This window comes from Equus quagga, chromosome 11 (assembly GCF_021613505.1).
Source record: "Equus quagga isolate Etosha38 chromosome 11, UCLA_HA_Equagga_1.0, whole genome shotgun sequence".
Lineage (NCBI taxonomy): Eukaryota > Metazoa > Chordata > Mammalia > Perissodactyla > Equidae > Equus > Equus quagga.
In genome coordinates this window covers 21213140-21227397 of record NC_060277.1, presented here as the reverse complement: position 1 = coordinate 21227397, position 14258 = coordinate 21213140, and the positions used below count along the sequence as shown (strand labels likewise).

Here is a 14258-nt window from a genome sequence, read left to right as displayed (position 1 = left end):
GGTATGGTTTGGTATGGTTTGGTATGGTATGGTATGGTGTGGTATGGTTTGGTATGGTGTAGTGTGGCATGGTATGATATGAATACTAGAGGAATGTGTTGAAAACACTACAGTAGATGTCTAGGCGAGGCACCTTCATCTTTTCATTCAACAGGCATTTGTTATGGACCAGATACCATGTTGAGCACCCCTGTTTGAGCTTATACCAGAAGAATAATGATAGCAAAGCAGTCCCACGGCAATGGGCACTCTAACAAGTCATTCCCCTGCAAGTTTATATAGGAAAAATTGGGCCTAAAAGAATTATAAGGTTAATCTTGAAAGGGAAAATAAGTATAAAGAACAAAATGTAGGATAAAGAGACCATCACATTTTGTAGCTTCTTTGGAAACTTTATAGGCCAAACTCTTAGTATAATGCAACATAAGGCACATGGAGCTGATTGTGTAAAGTGTCTAGAACAGAGCTTGGCACACAACATACAGCTATTAGCCTTTGTTAACACCCGTCGCCATTCTGGAAACCAACATCCTTTACTTCTTTACCACTGCACACTCTTAGTTCTCTACCTCCTTTGCAGATCATTTCTTCACCAGCTCATTTTTGGCTGCCTTTCCTTTTCCCACCCTGTGTTTCTTAGGATCCTACCCTCAAATCATTTTTTTTTCCACACATTCTCCCTGGGAAATGCCATCCTCACACACAGCTTCAAACCCCCACCTGTATGTCGAGGACTTCCAAAACCCATTTGCCTGTTCACATTGTTCTGCTGCGGGCTCCGGATATCACCTGGACTCTTAAGCAGCAGGAGCACAGCAGATCTAAAACCAAGATCCCTATGTGCCTGCTCTGCTTCCTTTCCACTGTTTCCCTTTCTTGGTAAATGGTGTCACTATCTCCCTTGTTGCCCAAGCCAGAGTTCCACCCAAGAGTCACCTAGACTTTTTCCCCTGTCACACTCAACGTTCAATGTCATCCCATCTTCTCTCTTAAAATCTTTCAATTTATCTCTGTACCACTAATCTGTCCCATCTAATGCCTCAGCAAGACCTTCCCATCCACGGAGACATTGACGTAGTACGGGGAAAGGACAAGGCCTTCAAACCCCAGCTCTGTCACATTTCAGTTATAGGGCCTGACTAAACCTCAGTATCTTGTCTATTAAAAGAATAAAAAAACCTTTCCCCATCACCCTAGGAATCTTAGAACCCCCTCCTCAAGCTCCCACAATACCTTCTATCAGGGTGTTGATATCTACTTGACTGTCCCCACTGTGCTGTGAGCTCCTTGAGGGTAGAGCTGTGCCTCAGTGGTTCTGTATACCCAATAAAGCATAATGCCTGGCCCAGAGAGTCCAAAAGATGTTTGTGGAATGAATTACATTGTGGTAGGTGTGCACTGAGCCTTTCCAGTTCCCAGTGTTAGAACCATCCCTGCTCCCTTGTCAACTGCCTCCCTGAGCCCAAGTGCATGGTGTCCACCACACCGCCCACGTTTCACCACCACGAATGACTCAACTGATCGCCTACTGGCCATTTCACATCAAACTGCATTTTACCAACCACAAGCCTATACGTGTTAAATGGAATCGATTTTCCTCTTTTTTTTAAACTGATTAATCAGATCCATGATAAAACCACTTTAAGTTGATAAAAGTCCTAACTTTTATAGAAAATTTTTCTTCAAAAATAGGGAATTGATGAGTAAATAGCATTCATTACATTTTGCTTTCCTTTAAAAAAATAATAATACATTATGTAATTTTTTTTCACTTCTGACCTGACACCATGATGATGATTTGAATCAAGTTTGAAAAAGAAATGACTATTTTTGCTAGCATAAGTCCTCGAAGTATAATTGGGTTTCATGCTGGGAAAAAAATATGAGCCATTATCAGGGCTTCTCAGGTCTCAAATTACAAATATAAATTCTGAGGCCTTTTTTGACAGAGCAAGTGATTCAGGCCTCTAATATCAGGAATAGGGGGAAATATCCCAGCTATTGGTAAATACCACAACTATAATATTTTGTCTCCAGAATCTACACTTCTCCCAAGGCTTCCCAATCCTGAATGCACCTCAACATTCTGAAGTATTCTATGACTCGGGCTGCTGAACTGGTTTATACCTAAGAAAATGTTCTTGTTCATTTCAAGTGATTTTTATGTTTATGATCTCATATCAATTGATCTTTGACATCTGGTAGAAAACAGCAAAGATGTTTTATACAAAGGACAATCTCCCGTTTGTCACAGAATTGGTACTAGTTAAGAGCCCCACCACAATTTCATCTTTTGTCTACTTTGGATTTCTTCCCATAATCCTTCAGACATGGTAAATGACATAATCAGTGACATGGTAAATATTCTTAGAATGGAAAGGCTATCAGTGCTCACATTAACCTGCGTGATTGGAGCCAGTGTGAGATATAGTTAGGCCAGAACCAAAAGGAACTGAAATGAAATGAATTTTTTAAAATTCCTTATCCTATTAGAGCAAACATATGTAATATTTAAGGTTTCTAAGATCTCTTTTTTTTAAGAGGATTTCTTTTTTTTCCTGAGGCAAGATATTTGTTATCATTTCTCATTATTTTGAAAGTCCCTTACTTCTAAATTTTAAACTTTATCCTTTTAAAAATTGATACAATGGTCGAATATCATTGATCAAATTAGATGTGGCAAGCAACAAAAATAATAATAATACAACTGATTCGTGACACAATACTCAGATTCTATAACCATATTAAAAATATGTGAGAAGTATCTTCCTTTATAACTTTGTTAAAAGACTCTTAAGCACAGGTTTTGTTTATTATTTTTCCCTCTGTTCCCCAAAGTATAATGCCAAGTCCTACACACAGGGAGAAGTGATGATCAGAATTAGCCAAATATTTTTTAAATTTTTTAATAAAAATTGATGTTCTTTTCCTTATCCCAAAGTCATCTAAACTCATTGTAAAAATTTTTAGGAAATGTAAATAAACACAAAGAAAATGTAAAATACACATAATCATACTTCCCTAGAAAATCACTTTAATATCTAGAAACCGTCCTTCTCTCTCTCTCTCTCTCCAACTTCTTCTTTTTTTTTTCCCCTGAGGAAGATTCCTCCTGAGCTAACATCTGTGCCAATCCTCCTCTATTTTTTTGAATGTGGGACACCTCCACAGCTGACTGGTGAGTGGAGTAGGTCTGCGCTGGGGATCTGAACCTGGGACCCTCTTGGCTGCCCAAGCAGATTGCAGGGAACTTTAACCACTTGGCCACAGGGTTGGGCCCTCTCTCTCCAATGTTTAAAAATTAAAAATGAAATATCGTACTATACTTGTATTTTTATAACCATCTAAAATATTTTATGTTGATATCCTGCCTAATGAGATCATTATGAAGAAGGATGCAGTAGCAAATAAAGTTATGAGGTTCTCTTATGTCGACGGCCTAAGAGTCAGACTGTCAGAAGCACCAACCCCTCCTCTCCCTCTCTGCCATCTGCTCCGCAGCAGAAAGTGGCAACCACGCGTGAGTGCGTCTCCATCCACCTTGGCCAGGCTGGTGTCCAGATCGATTGGCAATGCCTGCTAGGAGCTCTACTGCCTGGAGCACAGCATCCAGCCCCATGGCCAGATGCCAAGTGACAAGACCACTGGGGGAGGAGCTGATTCCTTCCACACCTTCTTCAGTGAGACTAGCGCTGGCAAGCATGTGCCTAGGGCAGTGTTTGTGGACCTGGAACCAACAGTCGTCGATGAAGTTCACACTGGCATCTACCGCCAGCTCTTCCACCATGAGCAGCTCAATACAGGCAAGGAAGATGCTGCCAATAACTATGCCCGTGGGCGCTACACCATTGACAAGGAGATCAGTGACCTCATCTGAGACCAAATTTGGAAACTGGCCAACCAGTGCACAGAACTTTAGGGCTTCTTGGTTTTTCACAGCTTTGGTGGGGGAACTGGTTCTGGGTTCGCCTCTCTGCCGATGGAAGGTCTCTCTGTCGATTATGGCAGGTAGCTCAAGCTGGAGTTCTCCGTTTACCCAGCCCCCCAGGATTCCACAACTGTAGTTGAGCCCTACAACTCCATCCTCACCACCCGTACCACCACGGCGTAATCTGATTGTGCCTTCATGTAGACAATGAGGCCATCTATGACATCTGACATAGAAACCTCAATATTGAGTACCCAATCTATACTAACTTGAATAAGGTGATAGGTCAAATTGTGTCTTCCATCATTGCTTCCCTCAGATTTGATGAGCCCTGAATGTTGATCTGACAGAATTCCAGATCAACCTCTCCCTGCATCCACTTCCCTCTGGCCACATATGCCCCTGTCATCTCTGTTGAGAAAGCCTACCATGAGCAGCTTTCTGTAGCAGAGATCACCAATGCTTGCTTTGAGCCAGCCAACCAGATGGTGAAATGTGATTCATGCGATGGTAAATACATGGCTTGTTGCTTGTTGTACTGTGGCAATGTGGTTCCCAAAGATGTCAACACTGCCATTGCCACCATCAAGACCAAGCGTACCATCTAGTTGTGGATTGGTGCCCCACTGGCTTCAAAGTTGGCATTAATTCCCAGCTTCCCACTGTGGTACCTGGTGGAGACCTTGCCAAAGGGCAGCGAGCTGTGTGCACACTGAGCAATACCACAGCCATTGCTGAGGCCTGGGCTGGCCTGGACCGCAAGTTTGACCTGATGTATGCCAAGCGTGCCTTTGTTCACTGGTATGTGAACATGGAGGGCATGAAGGAGGGAGAGTTTTCTGAAGCCCGTGAGGACACGGCTGCCCTTGAGAAGGGTTATGAGAAGGTTGGTGTGGATTCTGTTGACAGAGAGGGTGAGGCAGAAAAGAGGAATACTAAAGTTAAAATGTCACAAAGCTGCTGCTTTTGTAGGGGAGCTTATTCTGTTTTAAACATTGAAAATTATGGTCTGATCAGTTAATTTGCATGTAGCAGTGTTTACTTTCATATACAATGACTGACTTTGCTTTAAAACATGATGCTTTGTTACAGACCCAAGCTGTCCATTTCTCTGATGGGTTTGAATAAAGTATCCACTGTCTTAGATGAAAAAAAAAAAGTTATTGACACTCTCCAGTGCCTCAGAACACTTACCCAAGTGCTTCATAAAAATGAATGATTGAGTGAAGGAGCAAATGAATGAATTAATGAATGAATTTATCAATACTTATCTTTATGGGAAGCTGAATGGTTGCTTTAACAAAGCACTTTTGGCAAAAATGATAATAATACTCACTTATTGGCTTTTTGTTTTTAGCCCATTGCTAAGCTTCACAGTAACCTGAGAAGGTAGATCTTGTCATCTACCTCCACCACTTCAATGGTCTCTGAGAGAATGGAGAACCTGCCCAAGCTGCAAAGCCGAGATTGAAACCTAGACCTGACTGAACCAAAACACTGATAGCTCTTCCCACCAGAACACACTGCCTTTCCAATATTGCTAATACGCTGAAGTGAAGCTTTGTGAAAAGGACACCACCCCCCCTCCAATAAAGGAAAGAAGCCTTTCAGAGCTGTGCACGGCATGTAGATTCGCTGTCTTCTCTCGTGTCCCAGTACAGCTGTTACCATCCATTTGTGTGGTGGCTGTTTCATACTAGTACTGTCAGGGTGGCCGAAACCACAGACACATTCACTCAGAGGAAAATAAGAATGGATTTTCTTTTTCTTTTTGAGAAAGCTTTTTACATTAATCCACTTAATCCTATGACTGATTTGCCATTGAAATCTGAAGCAGAGTACCTTTTACTAGAAATTTCTTAACTTTGGAAAAAAATTAAATTAGCCAGCAAGATATGTTTATTGCTCCTTCCTTAACTTTCAAAAAGAACGTGTGTGTGTGTGTGTGTGTGTGGTTGGGAGGATGGGGGTGGGCGGGAGAGGGCAGCAGATGGATCTTTTCAGCAAAGTGAATATTATTTTACCTCTGAGGCAAACTACAGCATAGCCCATAAAAGTAAAGAAAAATTGATTTACTTAATAATAGCTAAAAATAACACTTTTTTTTAAGAAGGATTTTGGATACATGTCATTATACACCTGTCAAAACCTATAAAATACACAACCCCAAGAGTGAACCCTAACGTAAATACGGACTTTGGGGGATAATGATGTATCAGCGTACGTTCGTCAGTTGCAACAAATGTGCCACTCTGATGGGGGATGTTGATAGTGGGGGAGGCTGTGTGTTTTGGAGGCCAGAGGGATATGGGAACTCTGTACTTTCTACTCAGTTTTGCTGTGAACCTAAAATTGCTCTAAAAATTAGTCTATTTAAAAAAAATAGCAGGTTGGGATGAGACAAATGTGCTCTCTAGGTTTTACAAAGAAGTAAAAGATGTTTTTCTCATTCCAATGGAATAAACAAAAAAAATATATATATACACGTATATCTCTCATTGGCCTTACAGCTTACTTATTTATATGAGAGGCGATCCCACAGCCATAGATTTCTAGTTTAGCTCTCCCTCGTCCTGAATGACACACCCATTGCTGGGCTCAGCCCAATGCAACATCAGCATCACCTGAGAACTTGAAAGAAATGCAGATTCCCAGGTACCACCCAGACCCACTGAATCAGAAACTCTGGCAGTGGGATGGGCAACCTGTTTTTTAACAAACCCTCCAGGTGATTCTGATGCAAACCAAACTTCGAGGACCACTTGTTTAGAGTACTCACCATTGTATTTCCAACCAGATCATTCTCTGAGTTGAGAGCAACCATAGAAAGCCAGCCCTCTCATTTCACAAACATGGAACCCAATTTCAGGAATCAAGAGATGGATCACCTGTAACAATGGATAAACAATACCTACTTCACAAGATTGCTACGGCGATTAATGAGTTAGTCTATACAAAATGCTTAAAACAAAGCCTGGCATATACATACCCACTAAATATTAGCTCATACTGTTACCATTGCTACCGTTAGAGTTAGCTAGCTTTTCGAAATGGTTCATGAGCATAATTCAAAAACTCTGTTGGGACAACTGACCCCTGATTCTGTTAACTGCTCTTAAATTCTTTTTGTGGGCAAGTGTTTGTACATGTCGCATTGATGATAACCTCTCAGCCTTGACACAGGCTCCACACACAGGTTTCTCACTGTCTAGCACATTAGGGCCGCTGGAAACGCCCTCTCCTCAGCAGATGTGCAGTATGAGAGTGATGATGAACCAGCCTCCCTGGACCAGATGCTGAAAGTGGGTAGATAATGCCAGAGCTCTTAAACAGGCACTCAGTTACTAGGGAAGGGAGAGTTGGATGACAAACTGCTAAGGGAAATGTTGTAAAGACACACTGAAGGAATAAACTGTGTAGGGAAACAAAGTTAAGCCTAGCTGTGGAGACCCAAAAAGGATATTTTCTACAGCTGAAGGAGTAATGAAGAAATGATGGAGCAAGGATCAGGGATGACAGGATGAATGGCAGTGATCAAATATGGTCCCATCACTGCAGTACGTTTAAAAAGGGGGGAAATTCAATGATTTGTTTTAGTCTATGACAAAACTGCCTTATCAAAAGGGCCTCATCAAAATGGCCATGCTAAGACATTACAGACCCAACAACACAGAGTAAGGAAGAGTCTAATCTAGAGCAATCATAACGTCCACTGCTGTCACCTGGGCTCTTAAGACCCAGATCAGATTGATATAAATTCTCATGGTTCATTGTCCTCTTGCTATTTCTGTGGCTTTCCAGTAGACTGATGTTCTTATGGTCCTCATCAAATCAATGTAGTCTATGGATTAATCACAATAGCTAACACATACATTCTTTACTCTGAACCAGGCACTGTTCTCTGAGCTTTACAAACAATAACTTGTTTACTATTCACAACAACCTTAGAGGGGACTATTACTTTCATCAGAGGAAACTGAAACACAGAAAAGATAAAAACTTCCCGAGATAACAGAGCTGGTAAATGTCAGAGCTGTTTCAAGCCCGGGCAGCTTGGCCCAAGAGGCCAAGTTCTCATCCACTGAGTTTTGCTGACTTCGTATTAGCCTGTCCTGCATGTACTGTTTCTGTTCTATACTTCGTGGACTCTAGAATGGAATCACCCCTTTATTTGATTTACCAAAAAAAACAATAAGGAATAATCATCACACAGGCATTTGTGTGTGGAGCTGACTTTATTGAGGATTTGAGAAAATGGGTGGAGAAAACCTTCCTTACAGTAATTAAAACAACTCAAAATCGATTGTAAACACCGATGTATCCAAAAGGCTTTCCTTTTTCCCGTCTTCCAGCCTGAACCTGGGGCCTCTTTTTTCACGTCCTAATGGTCCCATTGACTTCGTTCATAAAGAAAGGAGAAAACCAGTTTGTTCGCTGAGAATAATTCTGGTGCTTGCCACCAAGACGATCATTTTTATTTAAGCTTGTTGCCCTGGCATTCAGAAACCAGGGAAAACCAGAAGCCAATTTTAAGTAAATGCTTTCCAAAGGACTAAGAAGATGGAATTACATGAACAATAGGCCCTAACACACACCTGGCTTCACCAGAATGCAACTGTGAAAGGGACTGTTGTTAATCTTTTTTTTTTTTTTTTTTTTTTTTTTTTTTAGGCCATGCACACTTGACAAGAGACAATTCCAGGGCTGGCCCAGTGGCCCACCGGTTAAGTTCGCATGCATGTTCCGCTTCTCAGGGGCTCAGGGTTCGCCAGTTCGGATCCCAGGTGCAGACATGGCACCGCTTGGCAAAAGCCGTGCTGTGGCAGGCATCCCACATATAAAGTAGAGGAACATGGGCACAGATGTTAGCTCAGGGCCAGTCTTCCTCAGCAAAAAGAGAAGGATTGGCAGCAGATGTTAGCTCAGGGCTAAACTGCCTCAAAATAAATAAATAAATAAATAAATAAATAAATAAATAAATAAAATTTAAAAAAAGAAAGAGACAATTCCATCAGCAGCAACAGCATCTTTGAACTTAGATACCACATGGACCTGTGTAGATACCAGAATGAGGTTCACTGGGATGCCTCCTAGAGCATTCGTCAGTGTAGGCACAGGGCATCTTGCTAAGGAATTAAGTTCAGTGGGAGCAATTTGAGGACCTCCATCAGGGACAGCATCATAGGCCTTTGACCTGTGCAACTGCACAAGCCTTGCCCTCAGAAGGGCCCTGCACTTGGTTTAATGCTCTGCCATCACTGTCTTGGAATTCCTAATAATTTTTGAATAAGGAGCCCTGTGTTCTCATCTTGCACTGAGCCCCACACATTATGCAACCAGCGCTCGCTCCAGTCGCTGCCCTACATTTTCGTATCTGCTAGTCAGCATAATACCTTCTATATGGACAGGAAGGTGAGTTCAAACTGTCAGCAGATATTAAGCCAAACAGCATCTCAGCTTGATCACCCACCAACTAGAATTTGACTTTGAATGGCATCAGGTACCTTGGCGCCATTCTCCTCCTAGCACAGCAGGGATACTGGAAGCCCACCTGCAAACTGTCACCAATCCTCAAAGCGGCAAATACAGAAACTGAGAGTAAGCATTTAGAATTTTTTTTTTAACAATTTGACATTGCTGCAATATCCAATTACATGATCATTTTTTTAGTCATTCATTTTCGTTGGATTTTATAAATACATGAGTCCATGACAGATAAGGGGAGAGAGGAACTACACTGGTCCTTGCCACAGATGTTTTGAAAAGCACTGCCCAAGAGTCAGAATCTCTTTTCCAACCAACACTAAGAAACAGGTCAAGAACAACAAGAAGACAGAGACCACAAATGAAATGTCAAGTTAAGATGCCCTTAGGAATTGTGGGCTCTGGGACATGAGACATCCTAAAGAGATTTACAAAATAAACACCTAAAACATTTGAGAAACTCCCTCTTGCCTAACAGCTGCCACAGAAAACATACTTTGTTTCTTGGAAAGTCTTCTCAATGTTACTGAATTTAAAGTATATTCTTTAGTCAAATGCAGGACAACAGTAGTTTTATATTTCCTACCATTTCCGGGTTCAGAATTAAACATTAGCAAGTGGCATGCTCTAGGCTGGACCTGGCTTTTCCACACCTTGGGAGGGCCCGACTACACTCTGGACCTTGTTTACTGCCTATTGTGCTAGTGCTAATTAAAGATTGCACATGAGAACATATTACCACAATTTATCTTCTCCGGAACTCAATTAATTTTATAGACTATATTTCCTGCCTCTCTGGGTGGAATATGACTCTTAGTTGGCTTACAGTCCATATAGATGGAGATCAAAGTATTTGCCTATGGTCAAACCGGGATGCCTAGACTGTTTGCCTTCACTTCCTCTCTTGAGCTTTCTGAGTCACCCTCTTGTCTACCCAGCAGATAAGAAGAGGCAAAGTGGTGACAAGGGCTCCTCAAATTGTTGCTACTGAACTGAGCCTTGGCAAGATGCCATCTGCTCACACTGAGGGTTGCCCTATGAAACAGCTCCATAAAACCCATTCTCGTGTCTACTAAGAGGTGGTTGGTTGGGTTTGTTGTTCAAAATGTTACACCCTCAGGAGAAATTCCTGTCTGTCCTTATTATGAGCAATAGTTAGGGTTTGCCTGTCCAATTAGTCTCTTTTTATGTCATGGACGCTGTAAGTCGTATATGTGATCCAGCAGCTCTCTCTTTCTTCTTGGCTGCTAGGATGCCAATTAGTACCAGATTCACAGTCCTTTTGTACCAACTGTGCAGGCTTTTATGGAATGTGTCTTTATATTCAATTTGTTCTTAGCATCATGCTATACCCCTCTCTAGTTTGCTTTCTCTTTTCTCAACTACTTGTAATTTATATCTTGTAAAATACCCCAGTTGCTATTGGAAGAAAATAACAGGTAAAGAGAGAAAGGAGAAAGAAGAGATGGGACACAGATCAGGGGAGAAAGGAGAAGAGGAAGAAAAGGAGGAAGGAAGAAAGGAAGGAAGGAAATTAAGAAAAAAGAGAGTGTAAGGCAAGGAAGAAAAGGGGCCATATTCTTGTGGTAATAAAATGAAATGAGAATCACAAAATTCAAATAGTGAAAAGGTCATAGAAAAGAGATTATCATATGAGTGAATTATATAAAAATCATTTCAAAGCTAAGATTTAAGAACTACTCTCCGACTGCATTGTTCACTATGGATTGCTATTTAATTATGTCCAAGTTTAACTGTAACAAGATACGAAATTGTTTCAGAAGTTTGGCTTCAGATCTAAAAGCTTTAAATCTAAGGACCAAAGATGACTATCACCTCCTTCCTTCCCCTTACTAAAAGGTTCTAGACATATCCCTCCAGGACTTACTAAGAGGAGGCCGAACTGGTTTCTTCAACTACCAAGTCCATCAGCCAACACCAGCTTGGAGGAGATGAACACATAACAGAGAAGATTTTTCTTTAAAGGCAGTAGTGGAATGAAGAGCACTTGATGTTTTCTCTTACCTCCTCCTGGGATGCTTCTCTCCTGTGTACGCGCGCACACACACACACACACACACACACATCAAGCCAAGAGAGGAGGGCCCTGTAAGAAGCTCTCATAGAGATTGGAATTATCTTCTCTAAAAAGTGGAACCTCAACGTTCAGTTGGGTATCTGCTGAGCCTCAGAATCTTGGGTGTCTGCCCTTTTAGAGAAGACTGGGGAAGGCCTGCCATGTTGACAAGTGCACCCAGGAGTTTCGGGTTAAACGTGAAGGTAGACACTGAGGCTGCCCTTCCTTAGAGAAGTCTAAGGATGGGAGACTGGCTGGAGGAAATTATAAAAGAGAGTGTGGAGAGAGAGCACCAGTGGGGGTGACTTGTGCTTCCAGAGTTTTCTGTCAAGCCCAGTGGAAGTTTCAGAATGTAGCTAGACCCTAGCCATCTTGAAAGGATCCCAATGAAGAGGGCTTCTCACCTGGTGGAGGAAAGCCCAGGGGTGTGCCTCTATAGCAGGAGAGGAGGAAGGTTCAGAGAGGTGAGCCAGAGGAAGCCTCACCTGCGTGAGGGAATTGCAGTGTGCACATCCCCAGGGGGGCCTCCCCAAAGAACCCACCCATGCAGCTGGCAGAAGAGCAAGCATTGGACATCCTCCACAAAGAGGGCTGACGGGGGACTAGTGCACAACAGTCCGGTACAGGGGCCTTTTCTCCTTTTCCTCTGATGCCTGGGAGAGTGGACGCCATGCTTAGTTAGGCAGAACGGATACTCCTTTGAATTGAATGCCAGTTTGATTTTTTTTTTATTTTAATTAAGCTTTTTCACAGTTGGAAAAAAAAGACTGCCCTAATACCTAAAAGTAACTACAAAAGCAATGGGATCTCTGGTTCCTGGGAAGAGAAATCTAAACGATGGTGGGGGAAGCAAGTTTCTTCTGATTTATGTTAGATAAATGCATGCAAAATCTAGAATAAAAATTAAATCTCAGCTTCGGCCTGTTCAATAAATCATTTACATAACACTAAGCATTCCAATTCAAAATGAAAGATAAAACAATTGAAATGTCACAAAAAACAACAAAGACCAGGATATCTAACAACATAAAGTACCTACGTTCTCCTCAGAACACTTACCTGATGTGTTCATGCTGAGAATGGGGTCTCACACCTTAGTTTTTCTCTCTCCCAGATAGCTGGTTGATCTTCTCTCTTCCTTCTCTCTTCCCAGATTCTCCCATTTTAATTTACTTCTTAAAATTCATTTAGAGTAAAAGAAAAAAAGAGACAAATAATAAAGGCAGGAGTTTATAAATTTCAGAAAACTAGTACAATTTTTAAATTCATCAGGTATAGTAGTTATCATAACTGGGTTACGGAGACATTTTCATACAACAGTGAATTCATTTGACTTCGTATGCGGCGCTGTACCTGGTCCTTGCTTGGAGGACGTACTCCTGAGAATAGAAGGTTTACACGCCGTATCTCCACAGTGACTTAGGCCACATCGCTTTCAACAACACAGCTTCATGAAATCAGCCCTCACCAAGCTTCCTTCTCCACACGGCCTCGTGTTGTTGCTGCAATCAGCGGTGCCAAATGTTTCACCATTTGGGTATAAAATTCTCCACTAAGAACTCCTAAATCATTTGCAAATTGCTTTCATAACTACACCCTAAATTGAGCCTTCAAATTTTTTTCTCTCCATAAAATTGAGTTTTCAAAACGAGTATAGTTTATTTTCTTTCCTAATGACTACTTCCAAAATCTCTCTGCATACAGGCCATTTGAGCTCAGTTGAAACAGGTGGCTGGAGCAGGAAAACTGGGGCCTAAGTCTCCGGCCCATTAAAACATGTTTCCTCCCTGGCAGCAGCTGCCCTTCTGAGCGTATTTAAAGTGTGAATCCTCCCCACTAACAACTCAATTAATCAGTGACCGCTTTCAGATAAATGCATGTAAAATCTAGAATACACAATTAGATAAAAATTGGTCAATCCAGTAAACCAATTTTTGCGTACCATATGTGATCCTAACTGGTGAAGACCTTCAAATCTACCAATTGTTCCAGAAATGAATGGATAAATAAACAGATAGTTTCATATAAATTTTCTTTTTTTTTTTGCCTGTTTAAAAAACTTTTTATTGACTCTGACATACATACAGAAATAGGCACAAATCAGAACTGGACATCTTGATGAATTATGACAAAGGGAACACATCAGTGAAACTACCACCCAGGTAATAAATAGAACATTAGTAGCGCTCCAGAAGTTCTCTTCACGTCCCCTTCCAGTCACTTCTTTGACTTGCTCCCAAGGTAACAGCTATCCTGACTTTTACTTATTCATTTACTTATTTTATTGCAGTAACGTTTGATTATAACATTATATAACTTTCAGGTGTCCATGGTAATGTATTTCAAATTCTGTGTACATTACATCATGTTCACCACCGGAAGCATAATTACAATCCACATATAAATTTTCTGATGCTCTTCTAGTTACACTTGCTGCATCGCAAATTATCAGAAATCCTAGTGCCTTAAACATCTGTTTTATTTGGGGAAGTATTTTGTGAATCAGGAATGTAAGAAGGGCTGGATTGTGCAGTTCTTGACTGGGGTCTCTCAGGAGGCTCGTGGTGGAGTCAACTGCAGGATCCACTGGGCTGGCCATCTAAGGTGTCCCTCTCACAGGGCTAGCAGTTGATGCTGGCTGTTGCTGGGTATTCAGCCAGGGCTGACCAGAGCGCCAGAACATGGCCTCTCTAGCATGGTGGTCTCAGGGCTGGGCTTCATTGCAGCCATTTCCCCCTGAGCGGGCACCACAAGAAAAACTGGAAGTTG

The 14258-nt window shown here is 41.6% G+C and overlaps 1 pseudogene; it reads left to right on the top strand.

Annotated features, from left to right (window-relative positions):
• Positions 1 to 3610: 3610 nt before the first annotated feature.
• On the top strand, positions 3611 to 4949 carry LOC124246694 (tubulin alpha-1 chain-like; annotated as a pseudogene).
• Positions 4950 to 14258: the final 9309 nt, after the last annotated feature.